The sequence below is a fragment of the Danio rerio genome, chromosome 8, assembly GCF_052040795.2.
Source record: "Danio rerio strain M-AB ecotype USA chromosome 8, GRCz13ab, whole genome shotgun sequence".
Classification (NCBI taxonomy): domain Eukaryota; kingdom Metazoa; phylum Chordata; class Actinopteri; order Cypriniformes; family Danionidae; genus Danio; species Danio rerio.
Window position 1 is genome coordinate 57,082,501 of NC_141028.1, and position 14,775 is coordinate 57,097,275.

Consider the following 14,775-nt stretch of genomic DNA (forward strand, 5'->3'; position numbering starts at 1 on the left):
ATATTGACCCCACGCTGGCTATTCTACTTGTCGCTCTTTACATATCTATAGTTCTACATTGTGATTTCCTATCCTGTTTGAGCACTGGTAATCCAGATTTAGTGATCCTGAAAAGTTCCTATCCAGATCAGATTGATCCAATCCAATGTTGCTTTGAAAAACTGGCTCAAAAAGTAAGCTGGATTAAATGATCACGGATCACAAAAACAGAATTACTTAATCTGGATCAATTTGATCCGGATTAAACCTTTTGAAAAACTGGGCCCAGCAGATAGTTCACCTCAGATCTTAAAAATAAACTAGGTTTGAAAATTAAAGGGAGTTTGAAATTAAGGAGTTCGCTTCAACTTTTATTGTTAAAAATTAATCTATTGTATAAGAAATAATGCATATAAAAATTGTGTACATTACCAGAAAAATCACTGGCGGCTAATTATGCAGCTTTTTTAGCATAATTTGCATGACCAAACACATATATATTGTTTTATGATATTATGGTAGCACAAACATTTTGAAAAGTGCACAGATAAATCATTTATAACAAATTTTACAATATTCCATAAATAATTGTGATGCTGTATAATTGAACATTCCTCTAACAATTCATTTTTAGACATGTTTTACGTACAAAAATGACACAGCTGTGAACACATGGTTCTGCAGGAAACACTGACTGATGATGGTTTATGATCTCATACAGGACAGCGTCTCTGCTCCACTGAGCAGCTCTGCTTCGGTTCTGATGACCATCAGCTTTTTGACCTTGCTGTTATTACCCGTGACGCAGGGTGCCATAGCACACTCCTGATATGTGAAATACATCTCACTGCAGGGACTCCAATATCACCACACACAATGAAGACTGGCCTCGACATTCTGCTCATGCACTATGACAAAATCATCTTAGAGCTTCAGTTTCTGAACATGATGAAATACAAAATATTTAATATCTCTGTGCACTTTTTAAAATGTGAAACAAGGATTAAGTGCTACACCGGACAGGATTAGGAAGAGAATTCTAACATGATCACATATGTTTTCTCTCATATCAACATCAGAATTGCATTTTTACATGATAAGCACTAGACAGTTGTGAGTGGAGTTTGCTCGTTTAAACTCACAGCGGTTGCTAGGGTGTTGCTATGTAGCTGCTAAGATGTCCCAAGTGATTTGTTAGGGTGTTGCCAGCATAAATGTGGTATTTCTATTTGCTAATATGTTCAGTTATTGTGTCGCCAAATTGCGATGTTGTAAATGATGGTTGCTAAGGTGTTTCTTTGTTGTTGCTAAGGCATTCTGAATGCTTATTAATGTGTTGTCACATTGCTAGAGAGCTATTTGTGGTTGCTAAGGAGTTCTGGGTAGTTGATTGTGTCACCACATTGTTAATGTGTTGATATGTTGATGATAATGTGTATTGTGTACACATATTGTGTAAATGGTGGTTGCTAGGGTGTTCCAATATGGTTGCTAAGGTGTGCCGGGTGATTGTTAGAGTGTTGCCAGCATAAATGTGCTATTTCAGTTTGCTAATGTGTTTAGAATACTTCTTAGTGTGCCCCCATATTGCTAGGATGTAAATGATGGTTGCTAAGGTGTTTCTATGTTGTTGCTAAGCATTCCGAATGCTTATTAATGCGTTGTCTCAATGCTAGAGAGCTATTTGTGGTTGCTAAGGAGTTCTGGGTAGTTGATTGTGTCACCACATTGTTAATGTGTTGATATGTTGATGATAATGTGTATTGTGTACACATATTGTGTAAATGGTGGTTGCTAGGGTGTTCCAATATGGTTGCTAAGGTGTGCCGGGTGATTGTTAGAGTGTTACCAGCATAAATGTGCTATTTCAGTTTGTTAATGTGTTTAGAATTCTTCCTAGTGTGCCCCCATTTTGCTAGGATGTAAATGATGGTTGCTAAGGTGTTTCTATGTTGTTGCTAAGCATTCCGAATGCTTATTAATGCGTTGTCACAATGCTAGAGAGTTATTTGTGGTTGCTAAGGAGTTCTGGGTAGTTGATTGTGTCCCCACATTGTTAATGTGTTGATATGTTGATGATACTTTGTATTGTGTACACATATTGTGTAAATGGTGGTTACTAGGTTGTTCCAATATGGTTGCTAAGGTGTCCCAGGTGATTGTTAGGGTGTTGCCAGCATAAATGTGCTATTTCAGTTTGCTAATATGTTTAGAATGGGATGTAAATGATGGTTGCTAGGGTGTTTCTATGTTGTTGCGAAGACATTCTGAATGCTTGGTAATGTGTTGTCACAACGCTACAGAGTCATTTGTTGTTGATGAAGAGTTCTGACTTCTGAGTGATTGTTAGTGTGTCATAGTGTTAGGGTGCTGCTATGCACTGTTAAGCTGTTGCCACAGTGCTGTTGTTTAAATAGTGGTTGCTAAAATCTGCTATGTGGTTGCTAAGGTGTTCTGAGTGGCTGTTAGGGTGTTGCCAGCATAAATGTGCTATTTCAGATTGCTAATGTGTTCAGAATACTTGTTTGTATGCTGTCATAATGCTAGTGTAATAAATGGTTGCTAAAGTGTTGCTAACGAGGGTTTAGGGGTTAGTGTACCATATTGTTAGGGTGTTGCTATGCACTGTTTGGGTGTTTCCACAATGCTATTGTTTAAATAGTGGTTGCCAGGTTGCTGACGTGGTTGCTAAGGTGTTCTGAGTCATTGTTAGAGTGTTGCCACCATAAATGTGCTATTTCCGTTTGCTAATGTGTTCAGAATACTTGTTGGTGTCCTGCCATAATGCTAGAGTGTAGTTGATGGTTGTGAAGGTGTCACTATGTTGTTGCAAAGACATTCTCAATAGTTGCTTGAGTTGCCACAATGCTACAGGAATATTTGTTGTTGCTAAGGAGTTCGTTAGATTGTCATATTGTAAGGGTGTTGCTATGCACCATTTGGGTGTTTCCACAATGCTATTGTGTAAATAGTGGTTGCTTAAGTGCTGATATGCGGTTGCTAAGGTGTCCCGGGTGACTGTTAGGGTGTTACCACTATAAATGTGCTATTTTAGTTTGCTAATGTTTTCAGAATACTTATTAGTGTGCAGCTATATTGCTGGGTTTTAAGCTATCATTGCTAAGGTGTTTCTATGTTGTTGCCAAGGGATTCTGAAAGCTTATTAATGTGTTGTCACAATGCTAGATAGTTGTTTATGATTGCTAAGAGTGTTTTTGTGTCACCACATTGTTAGGGTGTTGATATGTTTATAGTAATGTGCTGATGTTGTGTAAATGGTGGTTGCTAGGGTGTTTAGAACACTTCTTAGTGTGTGGCCAATGTTTGGGTTTGATTGATGGTTGCTAAGGTGTTGCTAGGGTGTTCCAATATGATTGCTAAGGTGTCCCAGGTGACTGTTAGGGTGTTACCACTATAAATGTGCTATTTTAGTTTGCTAATGTGTTCAGAATACTTGTTAGTGTGCAGCTATATTGCTGGGTTTTAAGCTATCATTGCTAAGGTGTTTCTATGTTGTTGCCAAGGGATTCTGAAAGCTTATTAATGTGTTGTCACAATGCTAGATAGTTGTTTATGATTGCTAAGAGTGTTTTTGTGTCACCACATTGTTAGGGTGTTGATATGTTTATAATAATGTGCTGATGTTGTGTAAATGGTGGTTGCTAGGGTGTTTAGAACACTTCTTAGTGTGTGGCCAATGTTTGGGTTTGATTGATGGTTGCTAAGGTGTTGCTAGGGTGTTCCAATATGGTTGCTAAGGTGTCCCGGGTGACTGTAAGGGTGTTACCACTATAAATGTGCTATTTCAGATTGCTAATGTGTTCAGAATACTTGTTAGTGTGCAGCTATATTGCTGGGTTTTAAGCCATCATTGCTAAGGTGTTTCTATGTTGTTGCCAAGGGATTCTGAAAGCTTGTTAATGTGTTGTCACAATGCTAGATAGTTGTTTATGGAATGTTTTTGTGTCACCACATTGTTAGGGTGTTGATATGTTTATAATAATGTGCTGATGTTGTGTAAATGGTGGTTGCTAGGGTGTTTAGAACACTTCTTAGCGTGTGGCCAATGTTTGGGTTTGATTGATGGTTGCTAAGGTGTTGCTAGGGTGTTCCAATATGGTTGCTAAGGTGTCCCGGGTGACTGTTAGGGTGTTACCACTATAAATGTGCTATTTTAGTTTGCTAATGTGTTCAGAATACTTGTTAGTGTGCAGCTATATCGCTGGGTTTTAAAGAGCCCATATTATGGGTTTTTGAAAAAATTCCCCTCCATGTAGTGTGTAACACAGCTCTAAGTGAAGCGAAGTATCCAGCTAAGGCTTAAATCTGTAAGAATACAGTGTTTAAAACGGTTGATTCATCTATAAAAGAGTCGACTCATAGTGCTTCAAACGAGTCGCCTTGATACCGACTCATTAGGTGTTTCGCCATGACGTACGAACGAAACCAAGTTATTCACGTGCACGCGCAAACCCGGGAGATTTCAAACCTGAGGCCCCGCCCTCTGACGCAGAAACCCAGACACACACCCACAAACACACGCACACCCACAAACACACGCACACAAACATGCCGGTCGATTGAAGTCACATTGCAGATGGATATTATATTGAGTCTCTACCCAAAGATGAAACATCAGCATTATAACCAAGCAGTTGGAAACTTCTGGAAGCTACATGCTACAAAGAATACTTCATCTGAGTTTGTTAAAGGAAGGATCAGTAAAGAGTAACTGATGGACGTCAGGATGGGTTTCTTCCAATTCTCAAGTGTAAGTACATGCGGTTAAAGTTGTTGCCTCGTTTACTCTTGCTTGCAAATGTATTTAGTTGTGATTTGTTACTTGTAACCGCGTGTACTGTATCAGGTTAACTGGATATTTGATCTTATCGCGTGCAAAGTCACGTTAAAAACGCGACGCGTGCTGTTTGTTTATGGAGCTCCGTGCTAGAGTTCTGCTCCCGCGATTTATTCGGAAATTTATTCCCGCGCCGCAGAAATCTGGCGCGGGGACAGCCGCGGGAATAAATTTCCGAATAAATCGCGGGAGCGGTCGGTAACGGGTTTAATTTGGGACGGGAGCGGGCTGTCTAGCAATATCACGGATATTGCTATGCGAATTAGAAAGAGAGAGTCTGCGTGGTGCGTGTGTGTGTGTTAGTGCGCACGCGCGCGTATGAGAGAGAGAGAGAACGAACGAACGAACGAACGAACGAACGAACGAACGACAGCTTGGCTGTCTGGACTGTATACTGGGTGATTTTTGGTTGTGTTCTCCGCTCTAGCGGGACCGGGCGCGGCGGGCAGAAAACGGAGCGGGTTCTCAGGCTAAAACCTGGCGGGTGCGGGCGGAAGCGGGAGCGTTGTCATCCGGAGGTGTGTGTGTGTTTTTGTGTGTGTGTGGTATGGCCAGTACACGACTGTCTCCTTCGTTCGGTTATCCGTGGCACTATCCACTCGCCATAGTGTGGCAGCTAAAATCCACGTCTGCACTATCGAGCGTGTATGAACTGTGATTACTTTTTAAATTGCTGATTAGCTATTGGCCATTTCCCTCTCTGACTGAAGGCAGTCGACCAATCGCGACAGACTGTCATCGGTCCAATCAGCGCAGATTAGCTCCGCGCTAAGGAGGGGTTTGGGAACAAATGAATCACTGGACGATTCATACAGGAGTCGCTGGGATAATTAGGTAAAAATAAATGCAGATTATAAGACCATGAAATTGTTTTTTGACCTTGCATGCATATTAGACTGTTGTTGGAGACCCTTACAACCAGGATATGACCCTATTTCATGTATAATATGGGCTCTTTAAGCCATCATTGCTAAGGTGTTTCTATGTTGTTGCCAAGGGATTCTGAATGCTTGTTAATGTGTTGTCACAATGCTAGATAGTTGTTTATGGAGTGTTTTTGTGTCACCACATTGTTAGGGTGTTGGTATGTTTATAATAATCGGTTTCTTGTTTTGTAAATGGTGGCTGCTAGGGTGTTTAGAACACTTCTTAGCATGTGGCCAATGTTTGGGTGTGATTGATGGTTGCTAAGGTGTTGCTAGGGTGTTCTGAATTGATGTTAATGCTAGTTAATAGCTGGATTTTAAAATGTTTAAATGACAAAGCATGAGTAACAGCAAAAGATGCTTGCTCTGCACACCGCCCCTAATGAATAAGCGGGCATGCATGAGACAGAGAAGCAGTATGTGGGTGAAATGATCAATTATTAAGGAGTCAAACGAGATGGCATGGAAGACTAGTTTAAACAACACAAGCAAACTGCACTGCTGTGCTTTCTTTAAATCTCCACCTTTCAAAATCCCTCCAAAATTCACTTAGCATTAGCAACGCCTCTGTCAGCAGCACTAGTCTGAATAATAATAATAATAATAATAATTTTAGGACCATAAAAGCTTTGCCCTAGATAAAATGTTCAGTAATTAATACCCATGCAATATCAATTATGAGTGTTTCTCGCTTAGAGCTGAACGTCTAATGTCTGCTAATCCAGAGGTCACAAAGATCCAGTCATGTCATTAAGCAGAGGATGAGCCCGAACATGAGCAAAACAGGGAGAAGTGTGAATGAATGAGATTTATGCGAGCAATAAAATTAGAGGTCACTTTCTTTACGCAAAATCAAAGACGACTGATGATAATGAAGATGTTAGTATTCTACAGTGTGCGCACTCACCTTGTTTGAGCAGGTGACCATGTGTGAAAGACAAACTGTGTGTCGATTCCTATTAATCCCTAATTTTCTCTGAATGGTTCAGTCTGTCCTTGGCCCAAATACATAGGAAGGGCTGGTAAATGTTAAAAGCTTGGGGGTGTGATGATGTAATACATACATTACGGCCTCTTAGATGCATCTTACTAGTACTAGGTTATACCCCCTTTTGCCTTCAGAACTGTCTTAATCCTTCATGGCATAGATTCAACAAGGTACCAGAATCATTCCACAGAGATTTTGCTCCATATTGACATGATCGCATTATGTAGTTGCTGCAGATTTGTCGGCTGCACATCCATGATGTGAATCTCCCGTTCCATCACGTCCCAAAGCTGCTCTATTGGATTGAGTTCTGGTGACTGTGGAGGCCATTTGAGTACAGTAAACTCATTGTCATGTTCAAGAAACCAGTCTGAGATGATTCACGCTTTATGACATGGTGCGTTATTCTGCTGGAAGTAGCCATCAGAAGATGAGTACACTGTGGTCATAAATGGATGGACATGGTCAGCAACAATAATTAGGTAGGCTGTGGTGTTGACACGATGCTCAATTGGTACTAATGGGCCAAAGTGAGCCTAGAAAATATCTCCCTACACACCATTACACCACCACCAGCAGTCTGAACCGTTGATACAAGGCAGGATGGATTCATGCTTTCATGTTGTTGATGCCAAATTCTGACGCTACCATCCAAATGTTGCAGTAGAAATGGAGACTCATCAGAGCAGGCAACGTTTTTTCAATCTTCTATTGTCCAATTTTGGTGAGTCTGTGTGAATTGTAGCCTCAGTGTCCTGTTCTTAGCTGACAAGAGTAGCACCCGGTGTGGTCTTCTGTTGTGCGTCAGACATCGAGTGATTATTTGAGCTACTGTTGCCTTTCTATTGGCTCAAAACAGTCTGGCCATTCTCCTCTGACCTCTGGCATCAACAAGGCATTTGCACCCACAGATCTGCCACTCACTTTTTCTTTTTCTAACCATTCTCTGTAAACCCTAGAGATGGTTGTGCGTGAAAATCCCACTCCTTCAGCAGTTTCTGAAATACTCAGACCAGCCCGTCTGGCACCAACAACCCTTTCTTCCCCATTCTGATGCTCGGTTTGAACTGCAGCAGATCGTCTTGACCATGCCTAAATGTCTAAAGGCATTGAGTTGCTACCATGCGTCTGGTTGATTAGAAATTTGCGTGAGCGAGCAGTTGGACAGGTGTACCTAATAAAGTGGCCGGTGAGTGTATGCCCCTGACTAGTTTGTAAAGTCTTCAATAAGGAATGTTCATATCAAAGATAGACAAGCACAAAAAGTGCTTATTTTGTGAGATTCTGCAAACATTACTTTTGCGATTTTGTTTAGTGACACCAATGCCATTTCACACAGCAGATTCAGATTCCGTTTAGCAGTCCCCCAGTGCTTGACTCTTATGACCTGCACAACATTTATGCCTATAATGGAAGCCATCTTGAAACAATAGAAGCATTTCTCTGTCCGCCCTTTACGCCCCGAGCACAGGAAAGTGGATTATGCTGACAACATGTCTGATGTGAAACTGACCCGCTGCTGTAAGACGATGCCATTGTCCAAACCTTTCTTCCGTCTAAAGATCTTAGTTAGGACGGTCGCCATATTGACTTTACAACATGCTGTGCACTACCTGACAAAAGTCTTGTCGCCTATCCAAGTTTTAGGAACAACAAATAATAACTTCCAGTTGATCATTTGGTATCAGTAGTGGCTTATATGAAAGGCAAAGGCCTCTAGATTACGTTTATTTACCAAAATAAAATATTATCATGCCTTCATTTTTAATGATTTAATTAGGACAGTAAGGTCTGACTTTGCTTAGAGAAATGTTTTGTAACTTAACAGAAATAATGTCCAGTATAGAATATAAAGTCATGCTGCAGTGGAGAAAGAATGAATATTTTGTCTGACTCCATCATGAGCTTGAAGGACTGCATCCATACATCTCTGCAATGACTCAAATCACTGATTAATAAAGTCTTCTGGAATGACAAAGAAAGCGTTCCTGCAGGACTCCCAGAGTTCATCAAGATTCTTTGGATTCATCTTCAATGCCTCCTCCATCTTACCCCAGACATGCTTAATAATAATCATTTCTGGTGACTGGGCTGGCCAATCCCGGAGCACCTTCACCTTCTTTGCTTTCAGGAAATGAAAGCTTTAGCTATAGTTCTACCAGGAAGACTGAGGTGTCACATCATTCATAATAATTATCTCGTCAGCCTTTAATAACCAAGCAAGCCATGTATATAAGCTCATCTAAACAATCTGTTTTGCTGTATTCAGGTGACGTGGCGGAAGTTTCCTTCCATCCTCCCCATCACCACCACCACCAGGTCGGCCTCGTCTCCACTCAGGGGGTTGGTTTCGCCCTGCCTTCATCTTCAAGCAGGATCTCCCAGCTCTTCCAGAGTTCTGCACTATTGACCTTATTCTCCGCAGACGAGCGGACGCTGCCATTTAAATCTTTTTGGCAAGAGACTTCCGGTCTCATTCACTTACATTCATTTTTAGACATTAAAAACTGCTCGTTTCGCTGTTTGATGTTGTAAACTGATATTTCCTTGTTATATTATTCTACTTGGTCTGTTTAGTCATGCAAACATTTGTTTGTAGAGCAAGTAGTTTGACCGTTTTTTTGCCGTTTATTATTCCTTGTCATTTCTCCCATAGCCGACTGAAACGGAAGTTCTAAGACAGGTGTTTTCAAAGTGTGAGGCGCGCCTCCCCTGGGGGGCGCCAGAGCATGTCAGGGGAGGCACGGGAAAAAATATAATATAATAAAAATATAATTATTAAGTTTAATTATTACATGTATTTTTTATTATATTTAAATGTTTTAATTAAACAAAGCTAAAAAAAATAATATGTCAAAAATAAGAAAACCTTTTTTACCCAGAAGGCCATAGCTGTGAATTCGCTTCTGTTTGGCAAGCCCGCCAATACAGGTATATGCCTGCTAATAGAATGGATCGGTTTCTGAGACCCCCCCGATTCAAAGCCTTCAAGTTCAGGGCTTAAACCCAAAAGACGACGATATGATGATCAGTATTTGAGTTTAGGATTTACGTGGACAGGACCAGCTGATGAACCACGACTTTTATGTGTGGTTTGTCAAGATATTTTGGCTAATGACAGCATGAGACCCGCTAAACTTCGGCGACACCTTGAAACCAAGCATGATGAGGTAGCAGGAAAACCTCCAGAATTTTTTGTGTGTGTGCGTGTGTGTGTGCGTGCGTGTTTGGGAGGAGGGGGGTGCCAATGGATAAGTTGTGTCAAAAGGGAGGCCCACTGTCTTAGACTTTGAAAAACCCTGTTCTAAGACAATCGCGAAAACAGGCGCACTTCCGCATTTTAGAATAAGGTCAATAGACGGGGCTTTTGCCAAAGAAATTTATGAAAGGACCGTAACAGACTCTCATTCATGCAAACAATTCACAATAAATGTTCAAACGTTTATCTGCCTCCTAAAGTCTTTCTGGTAGAACCTTAATGTGGAGGCTGAAGCATAAGAAGGAGCGCTTTAATGCTGAAGAATTTCCTCTCCTGTGGTTTGTAATGTAATGGGCAGCACAAATGTCTTGGAGATCTTTCGCACGGCGCCAAACTGAATGTAACCCCAAACCATGATTTGTCCTTCACCAAACTTGACTGATATCTGTGAGAATATTAAGTCCATGCGGGGTCCAATAGGTCTTCTGCAGTATTTGTGATGATTTGATATGCAGCTCAACAGATGATTAGTCAGACAAATCTACCTTCTGCCACTTTTCCAAATGATCAACTAGAAGTCATTATTTGTTGCTCTTTCAACTGGGATCGATGTCAAGACTTTTGTCTGGTAGAGTATGTTTCATAGTATGTTTTTATAGTTGTGTAGTGAATGTGCAGTAATCTCTCATATGTAATAAACTCAGACAAGTTCAGAAACTGTCACTAAAATATCTGTGATTGTGAACAAGAAAAGAATAAACAGTCCAATTAAATTGTTAAAATAAAGGAGAAGTAGATCGGTTTGACTGTACAAGGGAAATACCTTCACACTGCCTGTGCTAAATCATTTGCCGTCGGTACGCAGGGGGGTGATCTGCTCTCGGGCTGCAGGTGGGAGAGGCTGCTGTAGAGGACTGACTGGGCCGCCTGTCAGTGCTGTGAGGCGGGGGAGGGGCTGGCGGCATTACACGCAGCTCGTTGAGAAGATAGGGACGGTACAGTATGGACAAATGACAGTCTAAAAAAATCTCCAATAACACACAAAAAAGTCGCTAGATTTGTCGCTAGGGGGGTCTGAAAAGTCACTAAATCTAGTGACAAAGTCGCTAAGTTGGCAACATTGGCGGCAAGCAATCAGAATGAAGTAGTCCACCACTTGAGAGGTGTTCAGAGAACACAGACCTGTGAACTTTGGTTCCGACCACAGTTGTTCCCAAGAGTTTATTGAAAATCGCGACGGCGCGGGGCCCCCTAATCACGCGGGGCCCCCCCCGCGGTGCGTGCCCTGCGGGCCCGTCCGCTACGCCACTGTGGATGTGACGGTTTCAAAGTTGCAAAGTCCTAATTTTATTACTCGCAATGTTTTTAAGGACGAGTTGAACACAGAAACTAATAAGTAGAGGAACATTTCGTAGAAAATGCTGATGCCAAAGTGAATGACTCACTATTTCTCAGTGATCCGCAGAGATGACGACATCATTGCAGACAATTACAAGACATGTCATGCTGAAAGAATATTAGCTTTAATTATTTACTATGAATCTTTAACGATTAAAACTCAGATTTAATAGATTTTTTTTAAAAAGCCTGCATATTAAGAATGATCTTTGGTACTGCATATGAACACACAGGAAGGCTGCATGTGGTACTTGTGTTCTCAAGGGCTGCACAAATGGTTTGTGGTGCATCATAAAACATTTAATCCTTTAACAGGCAACTGGAGTGAAATTTCCTGTTGTTTCCTGCATTCCCCTGTGGGGGAGAAAAAATACTCGGACATACTTTTATATAAAAAAGTATCATATTTTAAGGCCCGATCCCAAATCTATTTTTGTGCCCCTACCCCTTCCCCTTAGTCCTTAAAACAGAGTGTGAAGGGGAAGGGCTTCAAAGTTGACCCCTAAGAAATGGGACAGCACCTGCACACGTCATCGTGAGCTCTTGCTTCAAATGAGATTGACAATCGTGACTGCTTTAGTTAATCCAGTTGTGTTATTTTTTTGGTATTTATCTTCAGGAAATCCCTGTAGGTATATATCATGTTATCATAACGATCTATTGTGGCAATGAACTCATACCTGTACTGTGTTTTTACACCGTGGCCACATTCATCTATGTAAACACACGAAAACAACATTAAAGAGCCCATATTATACATGAAATAGGGTCATATCCTGGTTGTAAGGGTCTCCAACAACAGTCTAATATGCATGCAAGGTCAAAAAACACTTTCATGGTCTTATAATCTGCATTTATTTTTACCTAATTATCCCAGCGACTCCTGTATGAATCGTCCAGTGATTCATTTGTTCCCAAACCCCTCCTTAGCGCGGAACTAATCTGCGCTGATTGGACCGATGACAGTCTGTCGCGATTGGTCGACTGCCTTCAGTCAGAGAGGGAAATGGCCAATAGCTAATCAGCAATTTAAAAAGTAATCACAGTTCATACACGCTCGATAGTGCAGACGTGGATTTTAGCTGCCACACTATGGCGAGTGGATAGTGCCACGGATAACCGAACGAAGGAGACAGTCGTGTACTGGCCATACCACACACACACAAAAACACACACACACCTCCGGATGACAACGCTCCCGCTTCCGCCCGCACCCGCCAGGTTTTAGCCTGAGAACCCGCTCCGTTTTCTGCCCGCCGCGCCCGGTCCCGCTAGAGCGGAGAACACAACCAAAAATCACCCAGTATACAGTCCAGACAGCCAAGCTGTCGTTCGTTCGTTCGCTCGCTCTCTCTCTCTCTCTCTCATACGCGCGCGTGCGCACTAACACACACACAAGCACCACGCAGACTCTCTCTTTCTAATTCGCATAGCAATATCCGTGATATTGCTAGACTGCCCGCTCCTGTCCCAAATTAAACCCGTTACCGACCGCTCCCGCGATTTATTCGGAAATTTATTCCCGCGGCTGTCCCCGCGCCAGATTTCTGCGGCGCGGGAATAAATTTCCGAATAAATCGCGGGAGCAGAACTCTAGCACGGAGCTCCATAAACAAACAGCACGCGTCGCGTTTTTAACGTGACTTTGCACGCGATAAGATAAAATATCCAGTTAACCTGATACAGTACACGCGGTTACAAGTAACAAATCACAACTAAATACATTTGCAAGCTAGAGTCAACGAGGCAACAACTTTAACCGCACGTACTTACACTTGAGAAATGGAAGAAACCCATCCTGATGTCCATCAGTAAGTTACTGATCCTTCCTTTAACAAACGCAGATGAAGTATTCTTTGTAGCATGTAGCTTCCAGAAGTTTCCAGTAGTTTCCAACTGCTTGGCTATAATGCTGAGGTTTCATCTTTGGGTAGAGACTCAATATATCCATCTGCAATGTGACTTCAATCGACCGGCATGTTTGTGTGCGTGTGTTTGTGGGTGTGCGTGTGTTTGTGGGTGTGTGTGTGTCTGGGTTACTGCGTCAGAGGGCGGGGCCTCAGGTTTGAAATCTCCCGGGTTTGCGCGTGCACGTGAAAAACTTTGTTTCGTTCGTACGTCATGGCGAAACACCTAATGAGTCGGTATCAAGGCGACTCGTTTGAAGCACTATGAATCGACTCTTTTATAGATGAATCAACAGTTTTAAACACTGTATTCTTACAGATTTAAGCCTTAGCTGGATACTTCACTTCACTTAGAGCTGTGTTACACACTACATGGAGGGGAATTTTCAAAAACCCATAATATGGGCTCTTTAACATTATAGCAGACACTGTAAAAAGCTCATTCCCAGCCACTAGACTTTTCTGACAGGGGATTCGAGTGTCATCAAGAGTCAGCAGTGTCGGGCAGTAACGTCGCTACAAGTAGTGACGCTACTAGTTTAACTACAATACTCAGTATCGTGGCGGTAGCGTTACTACTTTCTAAATCAAATTACTTTTTTTTTTTTTAGTTAGGACGATCGTAAGGGCCCATACATTTAGGGGGCCCCCAAAGACATTATCAAGGGCCCGCGCCAATCCCCCCACCCTCTCCCCCGCTCTTCACTTTTGTGTCTGCGATTTATGTGCCCCCCCCCCCCCCCATATATATATATATATATATATATATATATATATATATATATATATATATATATATATATATTTTTTTTTTTTTTTTTTTTTTTGCCAAAATGACACAAGCATGAAGGTACTTTATTTCTATTCATTTATTTATTTATTGGTGAAAATGATCCAAGTATGAAGGTTAAAACAGAATATAATAGAACATAATCAATGTAATTTTTTTGATTATTAAATTAAATAAAATTTTACCTTAATTTGAAAACAATGGTGTTATTTTATTTTTTATAGTTTGTTATTTTATATTATTTTTAATTTTTTTATTATTTTTTATTTTTTTATTATTTATTTATTTATTTATTTATTTTTCATTGTTAAAATGAGTCAAGCATGGAGGCTAAAATAGCTCTTCACTTTTGTGTCTGCGATTTATGTGCCCCCCCCCGTTTACTTTTATCTGTGAACACCCCCACCCCCCTTTAACATGCATCCGCGACCCGTCCACCCGTCTTCACTTTCATCTGCGATTAACAACCCTCCCAAAAATTGTTCCAAAACAACAATGCGTGTTATTTCAAATGTTTTAGGACAAGTTCACTTCAAATCCCCATCACATGTTGACTACTTTATACATTATAGTAAGTTGACTGTGCTCTAGGGGCTGTACTATCCAGTCATTCCAGCAGAAGCACAGTGAGTGACAGATACGAGTGTGTATCAGTGTGTGTTTGTGTCTTTAACGGGTCATATATCCCCAATGGCCAAACATGCTTTTGTCTCCTAAAATATCTATCACA

At 41.2% G+C, this 14,775-nt stretch overlaps 1 protein-coding gene and 2 long non-coding RNA genes across 7 annotated transcripts in view; 1 reads left to right on the forward strand and 2 right to left on the reverse strand.

Moving 5' to 3' along the window:
* The window catches only part of LOC148679673 (uncharacterized), a 140,816-nt gene extending 132,108 nt beyond the window's left edge, over nt 1-8,708 (forward strand). Inside the window, exon 3 of the long non-coding RNA XR_015944779.1 lies at nt 8,593-8,708. This is a non-coding gene — a long non-coding RNA (uncharacterized LOC148679673). The remainder of the gene's footprint in view (nt 1-8,592) is intronic.
* frmd3 (FERM domain containing 3) overlaps nt 1-14,775 on the reverse strand; it is a 97,675-nt gene that overhangs the window by 64,320 nt on the left and 18,580 nt on the right. The window lies entirely within an intron of this gene.
* Nucleotides 1-14,775, reverse strand: part of LOC147842882 (uncharacterized) — a 797,275-nt gene that overhangs the window by 59,264 nt on the left and 723,236 nt on the right. The gene's annotated exons all lie outside the window — the stretch shown is intronic.